The 26,442-nt window shown below is 40.0% G+C and overlaps 1 protein-coding gene across 5 annotated transcripts in view; it reads left to right on the forward strand.

Moving 5' to 3' along the window:
- LOC105476037 (neurocalcin delta) overlaps positions 1 to 26,442 on the forward strand; it is a 443,647-nt gene that overhangs the window by 197,844 nt on the left and 219,361 nt on the right. For all 5 annotated transcript variants that reach the window (XM_011731659.2, XM_071067930.1, XM_011731656.3 and 2 more), the window contains exon 3: positions 12,591 to 12,640. The gene's annotated coding sequence lies outside the window, so the exon portion shown is untranslated. The remainder of the gene's footprint in view (positions 1 to 12,590; positions 12,641 to 26,442) is intronic.

Genomic DNA, 26,442 nt, shown 5'->3' on the forward strand with positions numbered 1-26,442 from the left:
AGGACACTGGGTAGACACAACTGCCTGGATTCCATAGACCCATTGCAAGGGGCTCCTGAGGACCTGCCCAGCAATCTTCTCTTGCCTGATTTTTCCACTTCTTGCCTCAGTGGGCCTCATCTCATGCCACTTTCTTCTGTACCCACTGCTCGGATGTTGAACCATGCCACACCCTTTCCCATCTCGGGGCCTTTGCACAGGCTGTTCCCTCTGCTTAGACTGCCCTTCCTGACTCTTGGCGAGGTTGGCTCCTTCTTACCCTTCACTCCTCCACTTAGCAGATCCTTGCTCAGACACATTCATCACACGCAGACCCTTCTCTGCTACGCTGCATCTCAGGTCTGACTTCTCTGCCGCAGCTCCCTGACAACAGTGCAGTCTTGTTGTATGGATACGTTTGTTTACTTGTATTCCGTCTGTCCCCCCATCTAGACTGTATGCTCCACCAGAGCGGGGACTTTGCTCTTCTGTTGGTGGGACACTCCTGGTGCCTGGCACAGAGCCTGACACATTCAGGCCCTCAGATGTTTTCTGAATGACTGATAATGAATGAATAATAAACTGGTGAAGAGGTAAAATGAGGTGGGAGGAGGCATGAGGGTGGATGACAGAGGACAGCAAGGTGAGGATCATGCTAGTGGGTAAATAGACTTGCTGGGATCTGGTCCCAGGTGGGAAGTGACTGCAAACCAGCAATACTCAGAGTGAAGGAGGAAGCCACAGGAGAACAGGGCCAGTGTCTGTTAATTGAAGAGAGACTTTGGGGCCACTTGTTTCAGGCACCTGTTTTGGCTCTTCTCAATAGGACAGCGACTGTTCTAATTTCTTTGTATGGTATAGGAACAAAAAATAATAACCCGTAACACAATTCAGAACGTGAGAAGAGCATTCCAGGAAAGTGGCCACAGAAACTAGTGCCACTTCCCTTAACTCCACTCATTCCCTAGGGAGACTCACCACCTCCTTATCCCTAACCCTAACCCTACCTGGCCATGATACAAGTGGCATTTCTAGTTGTTTATGACATGCTAACACTTGTGTTTCCCAGGAGTTCAGTGAGCCTAAGTGGGGAGAAGAGTGGCGGGAAGTTGTTAAGACTGTGGTCTTTGAAGCCAAGTGCTGGCTCTGCCACCTGGTAGATCGTCAGCATGGACATATTATTTAACTTCTTTAAGTTGAGTTAAAGAAATTAAATTTTTAAACTTATTTAAAATGGAAATAGTCACTAATAGAGATGGTTCTGGAGATTAAATTGGATAATTCATGTAAAGAGCTTAGCTCAGTACCTGTGCATGGTTAGTGTCAAATAGAAATTTATTTCTGAGTCCTTCCAAGCCACAATTATCTTCTAATCAGCCCCTGTGGTTGTAGAAAGCTTAGCATGTAATCAACAGAAATAAACTGAGGCTACTGGAGCCAGAAAAGAAAAGTTTATTGGAGGGCTATTGATAGCTTAAAGAACTGAGGGAAGAGCTGACCAAACAGGCCTCAGGAAAGACGAGAACCAGGGGAACGGGGGGTGCCAGAAGCAGGAATTCATGAGCCATCTTTCCAAGGTCCTGCCACTGCTGATGGCTCTGCTGCCAGTGCTCTTGTTCTTGTTGGCTGCAGATTTAAATGCCCGGGAGGGAGAATCAGACAGACTGCAGTGGGCTGGGGCTCTCCCCTGTGGTCAGAGGAGTTGAAGTCTGGGATTAGTTGCCCTGCCAAAGCCACATGGAGCTGGGAAGACAGTTCCACAAGGACAGGACACTGGGTAGACACAACTGCCTGGATTGCATAGACCCATCGCAAGGGGCTCCTGAGGACCTGCCCAGTGAACATCTCTTGCCTGATTTTTCAGCTTCTTTCTTATCAACATTTAATTGCCTTTAATCATAGCCCAGCATCATTTCCTCCTGTCTTTCCAGTCAATCATTCCTTCTTTTGAATGACCTCTATAATGTTGATTCGCTCATACATTCATTTGTCAAATGCTGTGTGAAGCTTCTTTTATAGGAACGTATTTATGGCATATTTATTGAACACCTATTGGGTATGGGGTTCTGTTCTGGGGGCTGGTTTAGCTCAATGACCCAAAGAAATCCCATGCCCTCAAGGACATGTCATTGGCACCATTGCCACTTGATGTTATATATCTATTTAACATATAAATAATGTGACTGTGAGACAGACAGCCATAAATAAGTAAATAAATAAATATATAACCCGAAGTGGCAATGGTGCTAATGAGCCAAGTGCTAATGAGACGGGGAATGAGTGTAGAGTGTGAGGGGGTATTGCTCACATTGGTTATTCATGTTTATATGTGTCTGTCCTTCAACTGATCACATTTTGTTACTTTATTCTTACTTGTCTGCCATAAGCGACTAGCTGGCTTCTGCCTTCTGGAGCGAGCACCTTAAAGTACCCTACCCCTGCCCCTTGGTGGATGCTGAATAAATGTTTGTTGAATGAATGGATAAATGCACCCCTTATAGTCTGGCTATCAGGTGTCTATATTTTTCTGCATGTGAAGCACCCAGCCACTCTTCCAAGGGGAGCATTGCAGGTGACGTGGACAGAAGGGAGAATTATGCCTGAGCTCTGCCCTCTTGGATACTCTGTAATGTTTTTGACTGGCTGATTGATTTAACCCTCATTTAGCCAATCTCTCTTCTCTGGAATGAGATTTGTTTCTTTGTGTTATTTATTTATTTTTCTTTTGTCATACATGCTTTCTGAATTTAAGACCAACTCTGAGATATAAATAAGGAAAATATTCATCCCTCACAACTGAATCACAGAATCAACATCAGAATGAATCACAGCATCTGAAGGAACCTCAGGAGAGTGGCAATAATGAGGGTCCTTTAAGGAAGCCTGAATCCTCTTAAATCTATATTTAATGTCTATGTTTATGAAAATGAAAAGAACTAGATGAATCCTCATTTAAGGACTCAGTCTAAAAGTAGACAAGACAATGGAATGCTTTAAAATATTTTTTCGACATTTGTGTAAAATGGAGCAGTGTGGATTGCATGCTGTTCAGACATTAGCCTCCATCTTAGCAGGATCTCTGGTTTTTCACTGCAGGCCAATGAATGCAAGGCCATTGACACAGCTCTCTGGTCCCGATGGTAACTGTGTTTATAAATGGTCAGCTGTGTTGTGTGTATATTTAGTTTATGCTAAATGCCCCTGAGAGGATGAATATCATCTGCTTCCAGTTTAGTTATGATTTGGAGCATGGTAGATTTTTTCCAGATGAATGAATACTAAGCCTTTTCCATTTCCTGAGGAAAGTTAGGGTTGAATTCTGAACTGCAAATTGCCAAACTTGTTAAATCGAATTAAGACAAAATGTGAAGTGCTGTTGACTCTATTTTCAAGCACTTGTCAGAATATACTGTACTGCTCAATGAAAATGCCATGTTTTGAGTGAAAGATTAGATACCAGTGCTGACAGACCAGAAACCATTTCATTCACCATTAGCATGAATGGATGATATGGCTGACTGATAGCATGGTTAGAAATAATGGCTAAATGGTATTGGTGACTATATAGTATCTTTATATAATATTAGAACTTTTCAAAGCCATTTTTATCTAAATGTTCTCAGAGTTTCATATCTCTGAGGATGCAAGAATACACATGATGGTAAAGATGGGAACAATAGACCCTCGGGATCAGTGGATGGGGAAAGAGGTTGGGAGGCCTAGGCTGAAGAACCACCTATTGGGTACTCTGCTTATGGCCTGGATGATGGGATTGGTGGGAGTCCGAGCCTCAGCATCACACAATTTACCCATGTAGCAAATCTGCACATGTATCCTTTAATCTATAATAAAAGTTGAAATAAAAAAAACTATCTTTCCAATAACATTATCAGCCCTGATAAATTTGTTAATAAAGTCTTTAAAATAGTCAAGCTCAAATATTCCATGTTACATATTCTATTCGAAACACAGGGAAAAATGGGATGCCAGTCAATACCTTTAATAATGCAAATAGAATCCCAGCACTAAATATAAGAGAAAGAACTTATTTTTAAAAATGTAATTATGTACAAAGTCCCTTTTAAAAAAACCTTGAAATTAAACCAATATGTATAAAGTATTGTAACCATTATCACTATTACAAAAGGATTCTCTCCAGGCTACTGAGAAAGCAAAGTTGGCCAGCTACATGTATTTGTTTATTCATAAGCCATACATTCATTGATAGAGATCTTTTTTTTTTTTTTTTTTTTTTTTTTTGAGACAGAGTCTTGCTCTGTTGCCCAGGCTGGAGTGTAGTGGCGGGATCTCAGCTCACTGCAAGCTCTGCCTCCTGGGTTTACGCCATTCTCCTGCCTCGGCCTCCCGAGTAACTGGGATTACAGGTGCCCGCCACCTCTCCCGGCTAGTTTTTTTGTATTTTTTAGTAGAGACGGGGTTTCACCGTGTTAGCCAGGATGGTCTCGATCTCCTGACCTCGTGATCCGCCCGTCTCAGCCTCCCAAAGTGCTGGGATTACAGGCTTGAGCCACTGCGCCCGGCCTTGATAGAGATCTTAAAGGAAAAGTTAGGACCAACTTGGCATGGATGTCAGAACTGGAAGGGACTTGACAGCAGTTACACATCATTTTCTGTGTATAGAGAGCTAGTGATAGCGAGTGACTGCTCCAAGGTCATTATCTGCCAATAAGTGGCCAAGGTGGGGTTAGACCCTAGACTTTCATTTCTGTGCTCTTTCTGTCTTACCTCCTTGCCTCCCAGGAGTGAGATAGATTAGCAAGATAAATGTGTAGTTGTCTTAGTCTTTTCATGCTGCTATAACAAAATACTCACAACTGGGTAATTTATAAAGTACAGAAACTTGTTTTTGTGGTTCTGGACTTCTGGGAAGTCCAAGATCAAGATGCCAGCAAATGTCTGGTGAGAGCTGCTGTCTGCCCAACATGGCGCTTCTTCTTGTGTCCTCACTTGGTGAAAGGGACACAAAAGGGCAAAAGGGCCAAATGCTGTGTGAGGCCCTCTTTTATAGGAGCCTTAATTCCATTCATGAGGGATGAGCCCTCATGATGTAATCATCCACTTAAAGCCCCACCTTTAATACTACAGTAGTCCCTCCTTGTCCATAGTTTCACTTTCCTAGGTATAGTACAAGGAGATATTCTGAGAGAGAGAGAGAGAAATAGAGACCACATTCACGTGATTTTTAATACAATACAAAAATCACATTCATGTGATTTTTAATACAATATAGTGTTACAGTTATTCTATTTTATTATTGGTTGTGGTTAATCTCTTGCTGTGTATAATTTCTAAATTAAACCTTATTATAGGTATGTATGTATGTATGTGTAGAAGAAAAACATAGCATATGTAGAAAACATAGTATGTATCAGATTCAGTACTATATGAGGTTTTAGGCATCCCCTTGGGGTTCTTGGAATGTATATTTCCTGTGGATAATGGGGCACAACTGTATTGTACTGGAGATACTACGTTTCAACACCAATTTTGTAAAGACACAAAAATTCAAGCCATGGCAGCAATCTGTAGAATTTTTTTTTGCATATATATTTTAATAAAGCAGCTATTATATGAAGAATGAAATACATACTCTGTTGTTATTATCCTTGTGCTCCTACATGTTCCTGCTCTTTCAATCCCACCTTCACTATTTTCTCATTAATTGCTGAGAACAAATAGGTAAGATAGGGTGTGTTTCAATGTGCTTCTGTGAGCAGGTCAATGAAACGTGTCCAATAACGTAGAAGATAGATTTTTTTCTTCTCTTGGTCTCATCCAGTTGTCTTACACATCACCTAGTAGCTTGGTATTTAATGGGCTGTCCATTCTGATGCTACAGAAATCTGTCAGGGTTCTCTCATAGGTCAGCACTAGTCACCACTCATTTATTTATCTTGTCATTTAACCAAGCACTTTTTTTTTTATTGCATGAAGCATCATCATTTCCAGAGACACCATTTTTTAAAGTAAAATCTCAAAATCTAAAATTGAGTTAATTATATTTTAAATCATAAAACACTTTAAATTCACTTTGACATGTTTTCAGATCTTAGAGGCTGAGGCAGGAGAATTGCTTGAATCCCGGAGGCAGAGGTTGCAGTGAGCTGAGATTGTGCCACTGCACTCCAGCCTGGGCAACAGAGGGAGATTCTTGTCTCAAAAAAAAAAAAAAAGTACTTTTCAAGTTGTATTATGTTTGGGTGTCAACAATATAACTTTGAGATGAAGGAATATACATAAAAATTATTTCACAGATTTTTTTCAGTTAAAAAATCATACTTGGAAAGATTACATTTTATTAAACCAAACATCTCCCATAGTATCTATATTATTAAAATATACAGGTTATTATGAGTAAGGAAAAAATTAAGAATCTGTCTTAGATAAGAATTCTTAGATTGTTGGAGCTAGAAATAGAGTAATAGTTATAATCTGTGGAACATTCCAAGGTTCAATAACTTACATGAAGTCCTTACCACTGACGTATACCACTTCTAGTCTATGTTCAGAGGGACACCTTTATTAACTCTTTGGTAAAATCCTGATTTCTCCTTTAACAGTCTTCAATTCTCCATTAAGTGCTTAGATGAATATGAGTCTTTGGTGCATTGACTGAGGTGCATTTGTAGTTATTGGTACATCACCAAATATACAGAAATTGGTTACATGTTTTCTAATGTTTTCCTAACATGTCAGTTGGAATACCTTTTCTTCTTTGATTATTACAATTAATTTTTTAATAAAAAAGGAGGAATTTTAGAAATCCAAACAATTGCACATTTATTGATATTTTATTCCCAATAAAAGTGATACTTTGATAATTCAATAATATAATTTGAGATTTTTTTTTTTACAGATTTCTGAAGAGGGCTTTGGTCCTCTTAATAGCTTTGAAACTGCACTTGACAGACTAATTAGATTGTCTAGACTGGCACTCTCAGGTACTTAAATGCACATTTTATGTCAGACACAAAATCTGAGAGACTCCTCCTTCCTTGTGCCCATTAGTAATGGGATCCAATAGATCACACCCACTTCCTTGAAGCCTTCTCAATCAGACATGCTGAGTTAGTCCTTTCACAGGCAGTTCTTTTGATACCTTCCTTCCCTATGAATCTAACCAATATAATATTCCTATTTATTGACTCATTTTATTGTAATTTCCTATTGTCACATTACATGGACTGCGTCTGCTAGTTCCTTTTTTTCCAACTTTTATTTTAGATTCAGTAGGTATATGTGCAGGTTTGTTACCTGGTATACTGCATGATGCTGAGGTTTGGGGTATCAATAATTCTGTCACTCAGGTACTGAACATAGTACCCAGTGGTTAGTCCTTCAACTCTTCCCCCATTTCTCCCTCTCTCCTCTAGTAGTCCCTGGTGTCTGTTGTTCCCATTTTTATGTCCATGTGTACCAATGTTTAGCTCACACTTATAAGTGAGAAGATGTGATATTTGGTTTTCTGCTCCTGTGTTAATTCACTTAGAATAATGGACTCCAGCTTTATCCATGTTGCTGCAACGAACATGCTTTCATTCTTTTTATGGCTGCATAGTATTCTATGGTATATATGTGCCACATATTTTTTAGTCTAATTCACCATTGATGGGCACCTAGGTTTGATTCCATGTCTTTGCTGTTGTGAATACTGTTGCGATGAATATGTGAGTTCATGTGTCTTTTTGTAGAATAATTTATTTTCTTTTGAATATATACTCAGTAATGGGATTGCTGGGTGAAATGGTAGTTCTGTTTTAAGAATTTTCTTAAAGTTTTTAATTCTTAAAGAATATTTCTTTATGAAATCTCCAGACTGTTTTTTTTTTCCCTCTTGAGACAAGGTCTCACTCTTTCACTCGGGCTGGAGTGCAGTGGCACAATCATGTCTCACTATAGCCTGGACCTCCTGGGCTCAAGTGATCTTCCCACTTCAGCCTCCCTGTAGTCCCAGGCATGCACCACCACACTCAGCTAATTTTTGTATTTTTTGTAGAGGTGGAGTTTTGTCATCTTGTTCAGGCTGGTCTTGAACTCCTGGGCTCAAGTGATCCGTCCACTTTGGCCTCCCGAAGTGCTGGGGCTACAGGCATGAGCCACCATGCCCAGCCCCAAACTGCTTTTCTACAGGGGTTGAACTACTCTATATTCCCACCAACAGTGTGTAAGCATTCCCTTTTCTTTGTAGCCCCAAAAAATTTATTAAAAAGTTTTTTGACTTTTAAATAATAGCCATTCTGACTGGTGTGAGATGGTGTCCCATTGTGGTTTTGATTTGCATTTCTCTGATCATTGGTGATTTGAAGCATTTTTGCATGTTTGTTGGCTGCTTGTAGTTTTCTTGTGGGACGTGTCCACATTTTTTTGCTTTTTAAAAATTCTTTTATTTTTTGTTTGCCTGCTGAGTTTAAGCTCCTTATAGATTCTGGATATTAGACCTTTGTTGGATGCATAGTTTGCAAATATTTTCTTCCATTCTGTAGATTGTCTCTTTACTCTGTTGATAGTTTCTTTTGCTGTGCAGAAGCTCTTTAGTTTAACTAGTTCTCATTTTATCAGTTTTTGTTTTTGTTGCAATTGCTTTTCAGGGCCTAGTCATAAATTCGTTTCCAAGGCCAATGTCCAGAATAATGTTTTCTAGGTTTTCTTCTAGGATTCTTACAGTTTGAGGTCTTACATCTAAATCTTTCATCCATCTTGAGTTAATTTTTTTATATGATGAAAGGTAGAGGTTTGGTTTCATTGTTTTGCATGTGGCTAGCCAGCTATCCCAGCACCAATTTTTGAATAGGAAGTCCTTTCCGTGATGCTTATTTTTGTTGACTTTGTTGAAGATCAGATGGTTGTATGTGTGCAGCTTTATTTTCTGTGTTCTCTATTCTGTTCCATTGGTCTATGTGTCTGTTTTTGCACCAGTACCATGCTGTTTTGGTGACTGTAGTCGTATAGTATAGTTTGAAGTCAGATAACGTGATGCCTCCAGCTTTGTTCTTTTTGCTTAGGATTGCTTTGGCTATTTGGGTTCCTTTTTGGTTCTATATAAATTTTAGAATTATAGAATTTGGTTCTATATTAATTTCATTTCTTGTTCTGTGAAAAATGATGGTGGTTTGATACAAATAGCATCGAATCTTCTGGGTTGCTTTGGGTAATGTGGCCAATTTAACATTGATCCTTCTGATTCATGAGCATGGAATGTTTTAGCATTTGTTTGTGTCATCTTAGGTATCTTTTGGCAATGTCATGTAGTTTTCCTTGTAGAGATCTTTCACTTCCTTGGTTAGATGTTTTCCTAGGTATTTGTGTGTGTGTGTGTGTGTGTGTGTGTGTGTGTGTGTGTATGCGTGTGTGTGGCTATTGTAAATGGGATTGTGTTCTTGATTTGGCCCTCAGCTTGAATATTGTTAGTGTATAGAAATGTGACTGATTTTTGTACATTGATTTTGTATCCTGAAACTTTACTGAAGAAGTTTATCAGTTGCAGGAGTCTTTGGACAGAGTCTTTAGGGTTTTCTAGGTATAGAATCATATTCTCTGTGAGGAGAGACAGTTTGATTTCTTCTTTTCCATTTGGATGCCTTTTAGTTCTTCCTCTTGCCTGATTGCTCTGTCTAGGACTTCCAGTATTATTAATAGACTGAATAGGGGTGGTGAGAGTGGGCATACTTGTCTTTTTCCAGTTCTTAAGGGTAAGGCTTCTAGTTTTTGCCCCTTTAGTGTGATATTGGCTGTTGGTTTACCATACATGGCTCTTGAATTTTGAGGTATGTTCTTTCGACGCCTAGTTTCTTGAGGGTTTTTTTCATGAAGAGGTGTTGGATTTTATCAAAAACTTTTTGTGTTTATCAAGATGATCATATGGTTTTTGCTTTTAATTGTGTTTATGTGGTGAATCAAATTTATTGATTTGCATATGTTGAGCGAACCTTGCCCCCTAGGAATGAAGCCTACTTGATCATGGTGAATTAACTTTTTGATGTGCTATTGGATTTAGTCTGCTAGTATTTTGTTGAGAATTTTTGCTTCTTTGTTTATCAGAGATGTTAGCCAGTAGTTTTCTTTTTTTGTTGTTGTGTCTTTGCCCGGTTTTGGTATCAGAGTGATGCTGGCTTTGTAGAATGAGTTAGGGAGGAGTTCTTTCTCCTCTATTATTTGGAATAGTTTCCGTAAAATTGGTACCAGCTCTTCTTTGTACATCTGGTAGAATTTGGCTGTGAATCCATCTAGTCCTGAGGTTTTTTTGATTAACAGGGTTTTTTTAAAAATTACTGCTTCAAGTTTAGAACTTGATGCTGGTCTGTTAAGGGTTTCAATTTCCTTCTAATCAGCCTTTGGAGGTTGTGTGTTTCCAGGAATTTACTCATTTTCTCTAAATTTTCTAGTTTGCATGCATAGAATTGTTCCTAATAGTTTCTGAGGATCTTTTGTATTTCTGTGGGATTCATTGCAATATCACCTTTGTCATTTGTGACTGTGCTTATTTGTATCTTCTCTTTTTTTCTTCATTAATCTAGCTAATGGTCCATCAATCTTGTTTATCCTTTCAAAGAACCAGCTTTTAGTTTTGTTGCTTCTTCATATGAATTTTTGGGTCTCAACTTTGTTCATTTTTGCTCTGATTTTATTTTCTTCTGCTAGCTTTGGGGTTACTTTGCTCTTGTTTTTCTAGATCCTCTAGGTTTAATGTTAGACTGCTAATTTGAGATCTTTTTAAATTTTTTTTTTTTTTTTTTTTTTTTTTTTGAGACAGAGTCTTGCTCTGCCGCCCAGGCTGGAGTGCAGTGGCGTGATCTAGGCTCACTGCAAGCTCCGCCTCCCGGGTTCACGCCATTCTCCTGCCTCAGCCTCCCGAGTAGCTGGGACTACAGGCGCCCGCCACCTCGCCCTGCTAGTTTTTTTGTATTTTTTAGTAGAGACGGGGTTTCACCATGTCAGCCAGGATGGTCTCGATCTCCTGACCTCATGATCCGCCCGTCTCGGCCTCCCAAAGTGCTGGGATTACAGGCTTGAGCCACCGCGCCCGGCCAAAATTTTTGAGGTAGGCATTTACTGCTATAACTTTCCTCTGCTTTTGCAGCATCCCAGTGATATTGGTATGTTGTATCTCTGCTTTCATTTATTTCAAAGAATTTCTTGATTTCTGCCTTAATTTTATTGTTTACTAAAAGCCACTCAGAAGCAAGTTGTTTAATTTTCATGTAATTTTGCAATTTTGAGAGATCTTGGAGTTTATTTCTATTTTTATTGCACTATAGTCTAAGAGTATGGTTTTGATTTTGATATTTTTGAATTTATTGAGACTTGCTTTACAGTTGAGCATGTGGTTAATCTTAGAGTATGTTTCATGTGCAGGTGAGAAGAATATATATTCTATACTTGATGGATGGAGTATTCTGTAGATGTCTGTTAGTTCTCATTGGTCAAGTGTCAAATTTAAGTCCAGAAATTCTTTATTAGTTTTCTGCCTTGATGATCTGTCAATGGGGTGTTAAAGCTCCCTACTATTATTGTGTGACTGTGTGAGTCTTTTTGTAGGTCTAGAAGTACTTGTTTTGTGAATCTGGGTGCTCTGATGTTGGGTGCATATATATTTAGGATAGTTAAGTCTTCTTCTTTAATTGAACTTTTTATCATTATGTAATACCCTTCTTTGTCCTTTTTCACTGTTGTTGGTTTAAAATCTGTTTTATCTGATAAAAGAACAGCAACTCCTGCTTTTTTTCGTTTTGTTTTCTGTTTGCATGGTAGATCTTTCTCCAACCCTTTACTTTGAGCCTATGGGTCTCTTGAAGACAGCAGACAATTGGGCCTCATTCTTTTATCCAACTTGCCACTCTGTGCCTTTTAAGTGCGAGCATTTAAACCATTTGCATTCAAGTAATAGTGATATGTAAAGTTTTGATCCTATCATAAGTTGTTAGCTGGTTGCTTTGTAGTTTCTATTTTGTAGTTGTTTTATAGAGTCTGTGGGCTATGTACTTAACAGTACTTTTGTGATAGCAAGTATCATTCTTTTGTTTCCATGTTTAGAACTCCCTTAAGGATCTCTCATAAGGCTGGTCTAGTGGTAACGAATTCCCTTAGCACTTGCTTGTCTGGGAAATATTTTGTTTAAATATTTTATTTAATATTTTATTTAAATATTTTATTTATTTAACCTTCTTTTGTGAAGCTTAATTTGGTGGGATAATTCTTTTTTGGATATCCCTAAACTTTGATATATCTAGAAGGCAGCTCATCTGGTACTTGCTCTGAACTGAAAATGATGGCCCACATTCTTGAGTATTCCTTTACTTAACTCTCATATCCTCTTCCAAAGAGTTTTAAATATTAACAAGAAGTCCATTCCAGGTTCCCCATTGTTTCAGTCTCTGCTTTCTTTTCTCAGGGAGTCCATTTTGCTGAACCTCACATCCACCCTAACCTGCACTCTCTTTTCCAAAACACATTATTAACAAGTAATAAACCATGTCATGGGACATCAGTCTCCCAGTGTTCTGCCATTAAAATAGGTGGGATAATGACCTCAGGACAAAGATTCCTTAAAGATATTTGCATTCACCATTATTGTTTTGCATGTCTTCTTTCAGATTATCTCAACTTTGGTCTCCTGGGACTGCTCATTGGTGACAGTCAGAAAGTAAGTGTACATTTAAAATTTTCTTTTTAGCTATAAATAGAAATCTCAGTTTTGTTCAGTGGTTTTCACAAGAGACCATTCTGTTCAAATGTTTTATCAAGAATAGTAGCATAATGAATGGGAGTTTCATATATATAAAAGATACTAAAGACCCTTTAAAAAATTTATGGAAATGATAAATAAATAGAAATGAAGTAAATAAGGTACTGCCTGCCTATCACCTTTGAATATTACTTATAGCATAATAAAGTATATTTGCAGCCACTGAGTGGAGCAGTTTTTACATAACATCTTCATCCCAGGCAGCTGCCAGTGTCTTCTCAAGGGGCACATTACAATAGTCTCCTCCTTTATGTTAAATTGGGTCATATTCCAAGAGGTATCTCAAGTGGCATTAAGCACCAATTAACAGATATCAGATAGTCTGGCACCTAATGGGAACATAACAGATTTGTATTAGAGAATGAATGTGTGGGTGAATTAATTCATCAATTTGTGTGACAGCTCTGCAAAGTCCTCACCACTGCAAGGCAATGTAGGAATTAGCTCCAAATCTAACTCCAATGTGGTTAGCTCCAAATCAGGATCCAGATACTTGAGTTCAGTTTCAGCTCTGTCAGTTACTATCTGGGTGACTATGGGACATATCCAAATATCTCTGTTTCTTGTTTTTTTCGTTCATAAAATGGGACTAATACCACCTATCTTGTTGTTAGGAGGTTATTACAAGGATTAAGTGAATTAATATTTTCAAAGTGCTTAAAACAGTGCCTGGCACATGGTAATCACTGCAAAAATGTTTGTCAAATACATTAAAATAAATTAAGAATATAGGGACATTCCAAGATCCCATATTTAGAGACTGAAAAACTGGTTTGGTCTGGAAGCAAACAATACATACCTATTTCCCATACCTTGGTTTCTAATACTATTTTCCGATGAAATGAACTAGGGTTCCTTGGAGAAATGGCTGATTTAAGACTGTGGCAGAAAATATACAAGATGAGCCTTGAGCATCTTGTAGTGCTATAAAGTAAAGGAGTGCACAAAATAAAAATCCACAATGATGGTTGTATGTGAAAAGAATACAGGACCCAACCGAAAGTACTTTCAATGTCCAAAGATGGAAAATTCGAGCAAAGAAAGTTAGAATTAGGATATCACTTAAAGCACAAAATACATGTCTATACTGATGTAAATACATGATTGAATAAATAAATGAAGATAATGTGGAAGAATTCCAAATAATGTATGTAAGATACTCTGCCTTTCAGAGGGTAAAGCATAACCCTCCCTGGGGGCTGCACAGAATGACTTTCTTTCAAAGAGTATAGTAAAGAAAGGGATGGGGAAAGGTAACTTCACAATGGAGAAACCCGAGCAAACACTATCTCAAGCCAGGTGATTAAGGTTAACATCAGCAGTGGCAGGTCACACTGGTAGTAGGTACCCTTGACATGATGTGATGAGAAGAGCACTTTGCCTTTGTGATCTTCCTCTCCAAAATACTTGATCTAAGTCTAATCATGAGAAAAGCATAAGACAAATTCTAATAGAGTGACATGCTACAAAATATCTGACCAGTACCCTTCAAAGCTGTGAAGGTCATCAGAAACAACTGAAGTCTGAGAGATAGTCACAATCAAGAGAAGCCTAAGGAGAGATGATGACTCAATGTAATGTGGGATCCTGGACCAAAAATAAGACATTAGGTAAAAACTAAGAAAGTTTGACTAAAGTATGGAGTTTAGTTAACAATAATGTATCAACATTGGTTCATTGAATGTGATAAATGTACCATGCTAATGTAAGATGTTAATATTTGGGAAAACTGAGTATGGGGTATATAAGAACTTTCTGTATTATCTTTATAATTCTGTAAATCTAAAACTGTTTGAAAATAAAACATTTATTTAAAAAACACTTAAGTAGGCCAGGCACAGTGGCTCATGCCTATAATCCCAGCACTTTGGGAGGCTGAGGCAGGTGGATCATGTGAGGTTAGGAGTTCGAGACCAGCCTGACCAACATGGAGAAGCCCCATCTCTACTAAAAATACAAAATTAGCCGGGCACGGTGGCGCATGCCTGTAATTCCAGTTACTCAGGAGGCTAAGGCAGGAGAATTGCTTGAATCCAGGAGGTAGAGGTTGTGGTGAGCTGAGATCACACCATTGCACTCCAGCTTGGGCAACAAGAGTGAAACTGTCTTAGAACAAAACAAAACAGTTAAGTAGACACACCAAAACCAAAAACAACAAAAATGAGAACAAACAAAAAAAGAAACTGGTTTGGGGGTATACCTTCCAATTTTTAAGTACCAAAATGAAAGTATTTTGATATTTTGAAAAATGTTGAATCCAATTCATTTGTGTTTCAAGACTCACGGATGGAGAATGATATTCTGCATTCAAGTTTTGAATTGAATAAAGGTATACACATGTATAAAGCATTCTGCTATATTTCTGTTATCGTCAACAGCAGGAAGAAAATAATAATTGGCAAAGCAGAACTTTTTTTCAAGAATGGCTGTTATTTGAGTGCAAAGTGGATTATGACATGTGTTGGTTGTATATTGCTACATAACAAATCGCCACAAATATAGTGACTTAAAACAATGTGTATTTGTTATGCTCCATCTTCTTGGGTCAGGAGTCTAAGTACAGCTTGGACCTCTGCTTAGGGTCTTGGAAAGGTGTCATCAAGGTCTTGACTGTGCTGTGTTCTTGTCTGGAGCTTGGGTTTTTTTCTTCTAAGCTCACGTAGCTGTTGGCAGAATCCAGCTGAGATTGTAGGACTGAGGTTCCCACTTTATTTCTGGCAGTCACCTGGGTCACTCTCATGTCCTAGGAATCGCCCATAGCTTCTTCCCAGTGGCGTCTCACAGGCTTGTCACAACATGACAGCTTATGCCTTCAACCTCTGCAGGAGAAACTCCCATTGCAGCCTGCTAAGACATCAAGGCAGTGAAATATTCAATGAAAGCATTGACTATGCCATATTCCATTTGCTAAAAAGCAAGTCACAGGTTGTGCCTGCACTCTGTAGGAGGGGATTACATAAGACATGACTCAGTGGGGAACACCTGAGGGCGTGTCCACTACAATATGAGAGTTACAAAACAGATACATGTGGCTGGGCGTTGGGATTCCACCACACATGAGCAAACTAAAGGAGAGGCAAATCAGAAATGCCTGCTTCTTGCTTTCAAGCAAACTATAGCTCGAGGTAAATAAATAGATTTCATCTCTTCCCCCCAACAAAGTTGTTAAAAAATACTTCTAAATACTCCTCAAAGTTATCAAGTGAGAATTAGGATTATCTGAAGATGAAGGAGTCAGAAAAAAAGATTTGGAGACAGCTCATAAATACATCATCATTTCCCTGACTAATACTTTCTCTTTTTTAGTGAGGAAATTTGCACAAAAATATGTTCTCAACTCCACAGCAACAATGTCTATGCACCTTAATAACTCATTTTATGAAAGTTCAAATAACATGATCTCATTTTCAACTTTTCATGACTTAATTTTTTTTCATTTTTGAGACCAGTTTTTTAATGCTTATATTTTAAAATTCTGCCTGCCAATAATTATTAATACAATGATACTGTTTAGTTTTTTAAATATTTTACATGATGTTTGTAAATTTCATATTTTAAATGTATTCAATAATTGTTTTCACTAGTTTCTTTCTTTTTTTTTTTTTTTTTTTTTTTGAGACCGAATCTCGCTCTGTTGCCCCCAGGCTGGAGTGCAGTGGCGCAATCTCGGCTCGCTGCAAGCTCTGCCTCCCGAGTTCACGCCATTCTCCTGCCTCAGCCTCCCGTGTAGCTAGGACTACAGGCGCCCGCCATCACGTCCAGTTAATTTTTTTGTATTTTTAGTAGAGACGGGGTTTCACCGTTTTAGCCAGGATGGTCTTGATCTCCTGACCTCGTGATCCGCCCGTCTCGGCCTCCCAAAGTGCTGGGATTACAGGTGTGAGCCACCGTGCCCGGCCCTACTAGTTTCTTTTTACGAGTTCTGAATCCTTTCTTATAAAATATGAATTACAAAAATACTGGCATGGCCGTTTGGCTCCAGCATTGTAATCACCACCCAGATTTTTAGGACCTCAAAAATATTTATTTTTCCTGATTGTTCTTTAGAACACGAAACTGTCTCAGAAATCCTTCTATTTAGGTATCTGAAGTGCAAGTTTCTGCTTGCATCTGGAAATAAAGCACAAGATCCCTTATTAGACCTTGTGTCTAATTGTGGGTTTGGATCATGTCATCACTGTGTCTATGAATATCCAGAGAGATTACTACAAACCTCTTAGGGGACTGAAGCAGAAACCTTTGCTATTTATGTCTCAGATATGCAGCCACCATGAAGAAAGCAGGTAACCTGTGGAAACGCAGCTCATTAGTAGCCAAGATGAAATGAAAAGGAAATATATATTGCAATCATTTAATTAATAAACTCACAAGAGGGGCTGGGTGCCGTGGCTCATACCTGTAATCCCAGCACTTTGGGAGGCCGAGGTGGCGGATCACTTGTGGTCAGGAATTCCAGACCAGCCTGGCCAACATGGCGAAACCCCGTCTCTACTGAAAATACAAAAATTAGCCAGGCATGGTGACGTATGCCTGTAGTCCCAGGTACTAGGGAGCCTGAAGTGGGAGGATCACTTGAACCTAGGAGGCAGAGGTTGCAGTGAGCCGAGATCGTGCCATTGTACTCCAACCTGGGCAACAGAGTCAGACTCTGTCTCAAAAAAATAAAAAAGAAGAAAAAAAAATTCACAAGAGGAAGGATTTCTTGTGGCCTCCTTCTCCCCCCTGCTTTTTTTTTTTTCCCCAAGTCTCTACATGCCTGTATTTTTCTTTTTTCTACTCGTTCACAATAAGCCTGGGGCTGTAGCTATTGGTTCCTCTTGTGCCAAAGGGTACAAAGGATTGTTATTAAGCATTGTGAGAACATGATCACCTGTAGCTATTGGTAAAATAACTCATTTAGCACATAAAGGTCAGAGCTTACCTGCTTCCTTCTTTCCTCCCTGGGGTTGTTTTCTTTGTATGAATTAAATAAAGGGGTCTTTTTTGAAAATAGGAAGTAGATTAGAGTAAATAGAAGTAACCTTTCCTGTTTGTGAAGGAGGCATTCAGTGAAAGCTCAGAGCAAGTGCATTTATCTTTAGCTGGAAGGTCACAGAGCGAAATGATTCTTGATCAGGGCTAAATTCATGGAAAGTTTTAGGTTTTCTCAAGGTCATTGGCCTGTAGTGGTCATCAGAGCTCTTTCTCATGGTTTTAACTGAGCTTCACCAGGGATTTAGGTTTGCTTAGTGGTTTTATCAGATATATTTGCCACGTATCTTAATATATAAATCTGGTACATGCACCTTTTACCAAAATTCTGGGTCTATTTATTATGTGAATAGAACAACCACTAGATCTTTTTGTCAAAAGAGCTGGATTTATTTTGAAGTAATGCATTTTATAAATAGTATCTTTGTACATTATATCTGTCTTTCCATTTTGTTTCTAGACCATCCTAGCATCCTTTCTGTATTACAGTGATTAAATCCACATTGGATTTCCTTGTTAGGGAGTGCCTAGGTAGCACGTGGCTGTGGCAGTCTGGTAAGACAGACATTCACCAGCTCATTTGTTATTTCTCTTTATTTGGTACTATTCTTGGGACCCTGTGTCCCTGAAATTACCTCCTCTCATTCTAAGCTCTCCTTTCCTGGGATTTCCTATTACATATGTATTCTGTATTTGGTCATCCCTGTCTTATTTCCCCGTTGTTTGCTATTGATACTTTTTCTCTCCAGACACTATAAGCTCTTGGAGGGCAAGGTCCTGCCTTCTTGTCTTTTATTCCATCACAGTACTTGGTGACCTCAGCACTCGATGCCCACCTGCCACCATCCCTCATACCTCCTCCTCTCACATCGGATCAAAACACTGTTTCCTCAAGTCAAGTAAAAACTTACATACCTTCCATTTGCCCTGCCCTGTGCTCAGGGCCACAGAGATGGGGCCAGTCAAGCAAAACTTCCTAGAACACATCTGTCCTAGAACCTCCCATCCTCTTCTCAGGACCACTTTTCCCATCTCAGAGGCCCTAGGCTCCTTTCTGGGCATTTCTCCTGTGTCTCATTCTCTGACATCTTTATCCTCACTGAGGTCTCAGTGTAGGATTGCTCCTCCTAGGGCAATCATGTTCTCAAAGAGTGATCCTGAAGACTAGAAAGACTTCAGGCCCAAAATAATGCCCTCCCAATGGTGAAATTCTAGGTACCATGATAGGCAATGGTGGAGACATGATTAACCCATCCTTGTCCAGCCTCCCTTAAATCATATCACATAGGTAGATGCATACTTTGCTTGCTATGGGTCTACCCTGTCTAGGAACTATTAAAAAATGGAAATGTCGATCTCTGTTCTTAAGATGTAAATAACCTAGCAGGGGCGTTACACTAAACATGCCTATGGAGAAAGATGAATGTACTGTTTAAGAGGTGTTCTAATCACATAATCCTGGGTTCTCGCCTCAGTTTCTCTATACTAGCTGTTTAACCTTGGGCAAGTTTCTGAAAATTTCAGAGGCTCATTTTCTTTATCAATAACGCTGGGATAACAAAGCCTGTTCTGAGGTGGTTATGAAAATTCAATGAGATAACTATATGAGATAGTATATGAGATAATTATATGCAATTCTTGGTACACAGTAAGTAGCATGACACTTGTGCCATCAATAAGCTTGAGCAAGGCAGTGTGGAAGTCTGAGGCTGAGAACAGGAGTATGGAGCAAGGCAGTGATGAAGGTGCAGGAGGCTGGAGGGCTTCACAGGAGGACATTTCTTTGGTTCATGGGAAGCACTGAGTGTTGTCCAGTATCTGTGCCTGCACAGGATGGATACTTCATCCTTTGATCAATTCTTGGAAGCAACCTGCTGAGGAGTGCTGAAAAGTATGAGTGGAACCTGTCAAAAGACAAAATTACAATAAATTTAGTTGAAAAATTGACTTGGCTTTTACTTGTGATTTTAGACTCAGGCACCATCTCATTCTATAAAATAGAATGGGTGCTCTGATGGGCTCAACAGGAGGGGGCTTATAGGCAGTAAAAGGCTGAAGAAAGCAGAAACAGGGAACAAAAAGCAGATCAGTCGTTTCAAAGACCACCTTGAAAAAGATCACTTTCCTTATGGAGTTAAAACAGAGGAGACTTCTTTATTATGCTGGCTCAGGTAAACTGGGCCTCTTCTGATTTGTTGCTATGAATCTCTTGAGTTTTGGAAAACTGGCCCATTTCAAAGTTCAGTTTGCTGATGTGGCACTTAGCACAAGTGACTCCATTTTGATTTGGTCTGGTCTGTTGGGGCCTAGTGCAGGAGCCTAATCCAAAATAATGACCTTCTTTAAATTTTTGTTTAATAAACCCATGCACATTATCACTCTCCAGCTCGAGGGATAAAGGTAGCTTCCTTCCTTATTGTAGCTGTTTATTTCTAAGTCTCTCTCCTCCATTGGACTATGTGGTCCTCCAAGCAGGGATCTGACAGTTCATTCCTGTTATCTTCAGGTCATGAGTATGAGTACATGCTTAGTGCTTAATAATTGGTGGAATTATTGAAAGGGTAGAAGATGCAGGAGTTTTATTGCATGAAATCTTCTAACGACACTAGTGATCATATGATGCATTTACTAAGACTTAGTACAAGGATGTGAACATGTTTTTACGGCAGGCAAGAACATGGTTCCGTGAAATGAAAGATGGAAATATTGTGGTTTGTGGTTCTCCAAAACAACATTGTTTGTGGGGTCAGAGGAAGAAAAAACATGTGACTTAGGAAAGTTGCAACAGTCTTGAAAATGCTGGGTTTGCTGCTTGTTCAGAAAAAAACCAAACAACACCCTCCCCTCAAAACTTCCAAGCACATAAAACTGGAAGAAGAGCCTGTGTAAAATCCAGCCGGATGCCAAAAGGGACGGGTTGGCAGATTGGAATGGATCATTGCGAATTCCTGCAGCCACCTGGCATGTGATTTAACACTTCTCTGAGCTTTTGTTTTTCCATGCTATTCGGGGCTGAATTTATTCCTATCTTATTGTCCTTGTCAAAAGCAACGATTTCTTAAAAGGCTGTATATTTTCTTTCCCTTCTTGTTTACACCTTGCTGTCCTGCTGTTTACAAGATTGGTCTCTCACACTCTGCCTGGGGTGTTTTCTATTCTTGCCTAGTTAAAATTGCCAGAGGAGTTTTTTGAGCTGCTCTATTTTAAAGAATGGGGGAGCCCTGCTGCCTTGTGGAATCCCAACATGGCATGGCATCTCCCCAATAAAAGAGGCACATAGCTATTATGAATTTGTGACCAACTGTGAAACTTTGCACATTCAAGTATTTTAAATGCTTGAAAGTGCCTGCTGTGCATCTTGTTACAGAGATATAATACCAGACATGCTTCTCACATGGGCTGATGACTCCTTGGAAGTTGCCTGGAGAAGCATGAAATGTAATTTCTTTCCAAAGTGGAGCACTTGCCATCTTCTCCCTAGCACTGGGTTGGAAATAATGTTCTATTGCCTCCTGTCCCGTCCCCTCTGCGGGCTGTCGTAATTAAATGAAATGATGGATACAAAGTCCTTTAGCATGGTGCTTCTAGGCACTTAGTAGGAGTTTAATAAAATATACTAAGTGCCACTAGGCACTTAGTAGGAATTTAAAAAATTATTTAATGAAATATTTAATAAAATAATACAATTTATTAAATTATTTAATAAAATAAAATAATAAAATTTAATAAAACTCATATTTTATTGTCTCTCTTTAACATATTATGTCTCTCTTTAACATATCCTTTAAGAAGTGGCTCTAGAGAGTATGACACAAGAGTTTCTACATGTTTCAAATTTACCTGCATATGGGGTGGATCCAAATAAGTGAAAATGGCATCAAAGTAGCCAAGAGGAAAGATCTAGTGCAAAGGTAACATTAAACAGCTGCCTATAATTCTCCTAAATGGGCATAGATGTTGACAATGATGACGAGGTTGTTGCAGGGCTGAGACTAGAGAAGGTGAGTAGGACATTTGCTTTTGTGCAAAATTAGAAGGTGCCAAAAACTCCATAATCAAAAGAAATAGCACTTAGCACAATGTTTTTAAAAAAATGAATACAAAGCGTCCATGATGGACAAAAGATCAACGTTTTAAATAAAGATAGGATCGATAACAGTGCTGTGCAGAGTCACACTGGAACCCAGGGCAAAAGAAGAAAGCAGTAATAGCGATCCTGTCTTAATTTAAAATATGATATTTTATTCATCATGAATGTCTTCATTTATTTTGATTTTCTTTAAAACATTGCATTAAAATGTTACTTATGTAGATTTATGCTTTTGTGGCACCACCTTAAATCTTGCGCCTAAAAGCGGACTGCTCACCTATCTGGCCTCTCCATGCCCTTGCCCTGGGGTGATGTCCACTAGGCTAGGAGGAAAGTCCCAAAGCGGCCTTCAAATATCCACTCCTTATTCTCTCTTGATCAACTCTGTAGTCCTGAGTTTAGTTTAACTATGATCTCATGAAAAGACTACACCAACTGAAATTCTGATGTTTTTCCCAATCAAGTGACTGCAATGAAAGGTCTAGTTTGGAAGGAAAACTAAGTAAATCATTCATCAGAAGCTTGGTTTAGGCTGGGGTCAGCAAATGGTGGCTGGCATCCTGGCTGGTTGCTTTGCAGGTAAAGTTTTATAGGCACACAGGCCCACTCATTTGTTTTTGTGTCAACCATGGCCATTTCTATGCTTCAATGGCAGAGTTGAGTCATTGCAACCAGAGACCGTACGGTATGCAAAGCCAAAAATATTTACCATGTGGCCTATTGCAGAAAGAGGTTGCAGGCTTCTGATTTAGGTGATTAAAGCACCCAGATGTTCTTGGATCAGAATGTGGTTTTGGCGGCGATTTAGAACTTCCAGTTGTTTGGAGATTATATATCAGAAAATTCAAGGATGTTTACAAAGAATTATATGTAAGAAATGAGGGAAATGGGGAAGGGATTAGAGTTCAAAAAGTAAATTGAGAGAAGCAGCAGGTGTGGTCTGTGTCTGTCTCTGCCCTGTGGAGTTCCATCAGGGCCCAGCTGTGATTTGACATCATAGAGATATTAGATACTTACATGAACTTGACATCACCCATAATTGATGGTAAGCAAACAATGAGTTTGTGAAAAACTGCATTCATTTGCATAAATGAATCACATAAATGATTCATGGATTTAATTACTTCATTCTGTTAATGTGGTCAATTTCAAATTGACTTACTTCACTAATTCAGCAAGCATTTATAGAGCATCTATTTATGCAGAAACCGTATGAGTCTCCTTCAAAGTAGTCTACATCTAAGTCTGAGTGTCAGCAAATAGAGATAGGGAGGCCCTGGAATCATATTCTGATGCTCCTTGAATTTGGGGTGCATAGAGGAGACCACAGGGAGAGAAGAGGAGAAAGAAGGCTCATTGAAGGTTCTGGATCCTGGCTAGGGAGCTTCAACTTTAACCAGTAGCCAGTCAGAAGCTTCCCTGATCAAGGGAGTGGCATGGCCACATCTGCACTTTAATTAGGATGTTAATTGAGTGGTGGTATGTGGAGGGGTAGAGAGTGGTTGTAAGTAGAAGTTGGGAGACTAGTCAGAAGGCAATGTAAATAGTGTGGGATGGTTTGTAGACTTACAGAAATGACAGAGACCTCAAGTCAGTGGCATCCATGGAAATGGAAGGAAAGATACATCTGAGAGAATGTTGGTTAGGGTAAAACCAATAAGTGCTCAGCCACTTGCTGAGGTTGGCCTCCTGAATTTGGAGTTGAAGTGATTGGGAGGCTGGAGAAGGGAAGAAATAGAGAGTCCAGATAGAAAAGCAAGTGGAGGGGTCAAAAAAATACCCCCGGGGAAAAGAGAAGGGAAGAAAAGAGAGAGAGAGAGAGAGAGAAGAGGAGAGGAGAGAGATTGGTGCTAGAGATAAAAATTGGGGAATTATCTGAGAAAAGAAAATCATAGAAGCCATGGGCATAGAAAACATCAACAAGGGAAGAAGTTAGAGAATGGAGATAAGCTCTGAAGAAACAACTGTGGTAGGATTGTCAGATTAAAAAATAGGCAGCTCAGTTAACATTAACACTGAATTTCAGATCAACAAAGAATAAAGTTTTAGTGTAAGAATGTTCCATGCAATATAAAAATTATTCATTATTGATCTGAAATTTAAATTTAATTGGGCTTTCTATGTCTTTTTTTGCTAAATGTGGCCACCTTTGTTGGTGGGGATTACTCTTGTTTATGGAATGGGCAAAAGAGGAGGAAACTGGAAGAGTCTAGGAATGGACAGATAGGTTCCAGGAGCACCAGGATGTTGCACTGTCACAGAATCAAAGGGCAGAGTGGGGTTCAGAAGGGTAGAGCAGAAAGCTCAAAGCTGTTGCGTTTGGCAACCTGGGAATCAGTAGGGACCTTGCAGGAAGCAGAGAGAGGTCTGGCTGCAATAGGTTGAGTAAATATAGGAAGAATGATGAAAATAATCAGTTAGATCCTTCTTCTGGGATGCATGATGGAGAAGAAGAGAGAGAGAGAATTGTAAAGGGTAATAAAATAGAAGGAAGGCTTGCAGAATCACAGAGGCCAAGGCTGTTCTCCAGCTTTGGGGAAGGAGCCCAGAGAGGTGGTATCCTGAAGATGTAAGAGGGCTGGTGGTGAAGGGATGGAGTGAGATGTGAATGACGCTGGAGGGGAGAGCAGGATATAAACGGAGGGATTAACCTTTCCGTGAAGGATGCTCCCTCTTCACTGGAGTCATGAAGGAAGGAAGGGGGGAGATGGGAAAAGATGTGGCGATTTTGAGAGTAGGGAAGGAAGGCCTTTTGTTTCTTTTGGCTGTCAGACTGTGCTAGAGAGTGCATGATATGAAGGAGGGATTAGGGGAGCGGAGGGGGGTGGAAACTCAGGCTCAAAATACTCCTTTGCTGATTGCACAGGATAGATATGATGAGGAGCTCAAAGGTGCTTATAATTCATCCAACTGGGAGCAATTTATTTCTCTCATTTTGTGTCTTCTTCCAGCTCCAGAGATCCCTATCGATTCACAGCATAGCTGAATTACTCACCAGGGAAGGGAAAATAACAGAAACAGAATTGAACAGGCTTACTGTCCTTCATTTTATTCAACCAGGGTACCCTGGCCTTAAAAGGATCAAGGCCATTTATGCTCATCCCTAGTCCTACAGGAGCGCAACAGTGGGCATTTTGGGGAATGTGTGGGATTCCTAGTCTGGAGTCTGTGTCTGCAGATTGTGTCATGTGGGGTTAATGGCTCTGCCATGTCACACCCAGCATACAAGGGACTCACAGATATACAGGAGACACACACTAACCCCAGTCACCCTTCTTTCTTTTAGAAGCTGAGATCAAAAGGCAGCCAGGCTATCATGCATATGAGAGAGGATGAGACTGAGGAACAAAACAGCCTGCAATCTCTTAGCCACTTTTCCTCTCTGCTGGTAAGAGCAGAGATACCTTTGTGGCACAGGGAGGAGGCATTTGCAGAGCTGAGGAAGCCTGGGAAGGCTGAGAGAGAAGTGTTTCAGGGAGGAGGTGGAGGAGTGCTGTCTACCCAGGGAAGGTCTTCAGTAGCTCCATCTCCAGAGAACAGCAACATTTCCAACTTCTCTACAGTCCTCATTCTCTCCCTCGCTCTCGCCCCAATGCAAAAGCACAAATGAAATTCCTAAACATAGCCTGGGCGTGGTGGCTCACTCACTCCTGTAATTCCAGCACGTTGGGAGGCCGAGGTGGGCAGATCACGAGATCAAGACATCGAGACCATCCTGGCCAACATGGTGAAACCCCGTCTCTACTAAAAATACAAAAATTAGCTGGGCGTGGTGGCACATGCTTGTAGTCCCAGCCACTCGGGAGGCTGAGGCAGGAGAATCACTTGAACCCGAGAGGCAGAGGTTGCGGTGAGCCGAGATCATGCCACTGCACTCTAGCCTGGTGACAGAGTGAGACGCCATCTAAAAAAAAAAAAAAAAAAAAAATTCCTAAAAGTAAACCTCTGCGGTGTAGTTATTTTTAGTATTTGCTGTTAGTATTTACCAAGCCTTTCAGTGTTGATTTGTCTGCCCACTCATTTCTTGTCCTGCCTCCACGTGCTGGGCTTGGGATGGAAGGAGCACACATAAGAAGCAGCTGGTGACCTCACAGAAATATGTCCTGGAGAGTAGAGGCTGTAGGCCTTTAAAATCGATCTTCTCCACCCCTGCCTTGCAGAGAAGAAAGAAAGGTCTTCACTCCGTTAGCCTTGGAGAGCAACGCAGTTGTTGGTGAAAGTGAAACCATTAGAATGTCTAGGTGGTGTGTAGTTAGGTTAGGGGCCCCGGCCGAAGAGCTGGGTCAGGGAATCCACACATGTGCACAATGTCATAACGCAAGCAAAAATGGGTCAGAGGCCAGGTAAGCAAGCAGAAAGCAGAAATTAGGAGGAAGCACATGCTGGGGGAGAGAAAAGTATAAAAAGCCATGGAATCAGTCAGGGATTTGAGGGAACTGAAGGTTGAGAGTAAAATGAGTAGGGCCAGCGTTGAAAAGGCCAGAGGAGGAAAGCTCTGCAGCACTCTGATAAGCTATGGCTTAACGCTGCAACACTGCTTGTTCCTGCCTCGGCTGTGGGTCCAGTCATCTGGAGGCAGCCTTGCCCAGAGTAGCCACATTGCTCTGTAGGGGAACTCTAGGGCATGTTCTAACAGAGG

Source organism: Macaca nemestrina, chromosome 8, assembly GCF_043159975.1.
Source record: "Macaca nemestrina isolate mMacNem1 chromosome 8, mMacNem.hap1, whole genome shotgun sequence".
In the NCBI taxonomy this organism is placed as follows: Eukaryota; Metazoa; Chordata; class Mammalia; order Primates; family Cercopithecidae; genus Macaca; species Macaca nemestrina.